The following is a 3,745-nucleotide window of genomic DNA, read 5'->3' on the forward strand; positions in this document are numbered from 1 at the left end:
ACATTGTCAGAGTTGAGGCCTGTCTCACATCTTCTGGAAGACTGTTCCAGATTTTAGGAGAATAAAACTGAAACGCAGCCTCACCTTGTTTAGTCCTGACTCTGGGCACCAGCAGGAGACCCCTCCCTGAGGTTCTCAGAGACCCAGTTGGTTCATATGGCTCTAACATGTCAGACATGTACTTTGGCGCTTGACCATGAAGAGACTTGTACACGAGCAGAGCTGTTTTAAAGTCTATTCTCTGAGCGACAGGAAGCCAGTGCAGAGACCTGAGCACTGGACTAATATGGTCGTATTTCCTGGTTATAATAAAACCATATTGAGCATTCCCTCTTTGTCATACAAATGTGAAAACGGACCTTTAATGTCAAACTTCAGAAGTTTTAAAGGCTTTGCAAAAAAAATTTTACTCTATAAAAAAAAAAGAAAAAAACAGATCTTCCTATGACAATGTGTTTCTATATTTGCCATATAAGTTAGTGATGTAAATAATGATTAGTAGCAGATTAAACTACACTGTTTTATCCTTGCACATCTTCATTATACATGGTCTCCAGCTAGCTCCTCTGGTGACGGGGGTTTTTGATCACATAATGGTAGCTCCCCCCAGAGCCTCAGGGGGAGGTGAGAGACCTCAGCATTAAGTCACTGCATTAAATCTGTCTCATGCCAGTTCCATTAAAGACCATTCTCTCACCATTAACCAGATCATGGTGTCTCTTCTTGCTTTTCAGAGGAAAAGAGTGTGTCTCAGTTTTACTGCTCTTAATTTGATTGAGACCAGGTGTGAGCGCTCTCAGTTCCCAGTTCGAATTTTGGCAAGGGCCTTTCTGTGTGTTTGCATTTTCTCTCCATGCATGTACAGAATGTGTTCTCTTTTTGTAATCAGCCCCCCCCCCCTCCACAGTTCAAAACATGTATGTTAGGTTAGGTTAATTGATGCTTCTAGATTGACAACAAGATTAAAGGGGCGCTATGCAACTTTCAGTAATACGGGGTTTGTTTACCATGCAATATACACCCCAAAGCTGTAGGGGGAGCTCCGTAGAAAATAAGGCGACAGTCTAGCCAGACTGTCGTAAACCCACCAGAGGCAATTTACGGTTTATTTTTCAAGACACTGGCAGAGAGTTGGAGAGCCGTGTAGCGACCCGACGTGAGTGCTTACCGGATGTGAGTACTCCGGATATCCGGGCGCGTATTTGGCGCGTATTTACGACAGTTTTACCTCAGCTACTTAATTTGAGTAGCACAGACCTAGTTGAGTAGGAGGAGAGAATCTGTGGTCAGACTCCTGACAGGTCTGACTCCTGACAGAAGATGGAAGGCTTTTATGAGAATGTAAAAACGTTTTTAGAGACGGGGCAAGTTTTGCCCCTCTGGGGGAAGGAGGAAAGATGGAAGGTTCGCCGCGCATCGAAAAACTTTGTACTGAAAGGTAAGCCCAATTTCATCACATTCCCGACTTGACATTTTTTTCAATCTTACTCGAGATATAAATAATAAACTTAATTTATGTCAGCAATTATAGGCCTACCTATCCGCTTATTCGGAAGCGGAGGCGCATTTATTGCTGTCATTAATCATGTTATTACATTTTGTTGTTTTACTCTGTTTTGTCAGAATGTCAATGTTTGTCAGAACTGTCGCTTGATGCTTACTAGCACTTATAAAGGCAGCGTTCACGACAGCGAGCCAAGGAGATGATGTGCGATCAAGACTTTTTTGTTGTTTTACTCTGTTGTTTTGTCAGAATGTCAGTGTGGAATTCACTTGATGCTGACTAGCACTTGGCAGCGAGCCAAGGAGATGATTCACGATCAGGACTTAACCTCACGTAGCCTTATCAAAAAGTCTAAATTCGTTGGGCTATAATTTTTCTTGTTTTAATAGATCGTCGCATATTTTATGTCGGACCAAAGCGGCAGTACATGCGGCTGGTGGTGACCAGTGACGCGGAAAAAACTGCCGTCCTTAACGAGTGCCACAATCTCCCTGGGTCTGGCAACCACAGAGGTGTAAGGGGTACTAGAAATAAAACTATTGCTGGCTATTTCTGGGACGGCCAGGCAAAGGACGTCGAGAGCTGGGTAAGTAAGAAGCCTACTTTTATTCAGAATTTTATTCATATCATCTTGTATGCCTAGTTCCTCATTGTGTCTGATTTTGTCGTCACACGCAGTAAAAATGTGAGTGGAAAGAAGTCTCCTATGTGTTGTTATTATTTGTCTAAGGTGAGATGCTGCCACAAGTGTCAGCTCAATGACCCCATCCAAACGGATGCCCCAGCCCTGCATCCCATAAAGGTAGCGAGTTTTTATTCAATTCAAGCAGGCGGTTTGCATTCTTTCAAGAAAAAACCTACACAATGTGTTTTACTTTTATGTATCCATCTGCAAAATGTAGGTGACATAAATATGAGGCATTTTTGTCTGGTTACAGATCCCTGGACCGTCATCGAGCTGGACCTTGTTGAAACTGAAGGAAACGGAAAGAGGACATAAGGACATTATGTCCATGACCGACCTGTACAGTAAGTGGGTTGCTGCCGCCCCTCTTCCTTCGAAGACAGCGGTAGAGGTATGCCGAGCACTTGTAAACATCATGTACACGTTCGGTATGGTCCAAAGAATAATAACTGACCAAGGGAAGGAGTTCGTAAACGAGGTGAGAAGATTTTTACATCAGTAACAGTGTTGGTGTCTGCATCAGTAGAACTGCCTTCAATCCAGTTCAGTTGTTGTCATTCTGGCCCATTTACAAACTTGTGGCTCATCATACTTCTCCATGAATGAAATCATTCATGGAACCATAATCTTTTTTACATAATTTGTCCACAGTTAAATGAGAGAATTTTTGACATGCTCCACATTAAGCATTCGGTCTCCAGTGCCTATCACCCCCAGACGAATGGCCAGGTAATAAAAAATATAATGTTTTTTTTTTTTTTTTTGTACATACCGTGCAGGGAACTTATGCTTTAAAAAAATAATTCATCATCTCCTGTTCTGGCAGGCCTACATTGGCTGCCTGTCTCCTATAGAATTGACTTTAAGATTCTACTAACAGTGTTTAAAGCATTACACGGTCTTGCTCCCTGTTACATCTCTGACGTGCTCTCTTTTTATGCCCCTGCCCCTAACCCTAGTGACTGTCTCAAATGTATACCTCTACATTGTGAACACAGTCCACTGCTATGCAGTAAGATCATGTACTAACTTCTGTGTTGGTTTTCTTTGTTTGCTGTGCTTCAAGTTCGCAATGTGTACTATACATGTTAATATCAGAGTAGCACTGTGCTTTTATTACTCGCCTGCCCTCTCTGCAACTCTGCACATTTAGAATGTTTTATACAAGAAGAAGAAAATAAAGGAAAGTATATGTTTTGCAACAACTGTGTCCTCAAGTTCTTTCAAACCTGCAGGGGAAATTGTTTGTGTACAGCAGCCCTAGTGATGCCTCACCCTTAATGAGACCGGCGTAGTCAAAGTTTTGACCTGTGTAACATCCCCTGGTTACACATGCACCAGGTTTTCATAAATTAGACACTTGTTGATACTTAACGGTTAGTGGAATTTCAAATAGCGTTAATTTTTTTTTTTTTTTTGTAGCATACAGAAGTAAAGACAGATTGCCCCCAAAAATGTCAGGTGGCAAAACAACAGAAAATTGTCTTTGGTGTGGCTCCGGTCTTTCTCACAGACATTAGACGGTGCCCAGGTACCTAAAAACTTCCACGTGCTCC

General features: G+C 42.1%; 1 long non-coding RNA gene across 1 annotated transcript; it reads left to right on the forward strand.

Annotated features, from left to right (window-relative positions):
• The first annotated feature begins 1,194 nt into the window (after window positions 1-1,194).
• On the forward strand, window positions 1,195-2,308 carry LOC142385100 (uncharacterized). Its single transcript, XR_012770143.1, has 3 exons — window positions 1,195-1,438; window positions 1,894-2,090; window positions 2,235-2,308. It is a non-coding gene; the product is annotated as an uncharacterized LOC142385100 (long non-coding RNA).
• The last annotated feature ends 1,437 nt before the right edge of the window (window positions 2,309-3,745 follow it).

This window comes from Odontesthes bonariensis, chromosome 1 (assembly GCF_027942865.1).
Source record: "Odontesthes bonariensis isolate fOdoBon6 chromosome 1, fOdoBon6.hap1, whole genome shotgun sequence".
Lineage (NCBI taxonomy): Eukaryota > Metazoa > Chordata > Actinopteri > Atheriniformes > Atherinopsidae > Odontesthes > Odontesthes bonariensis.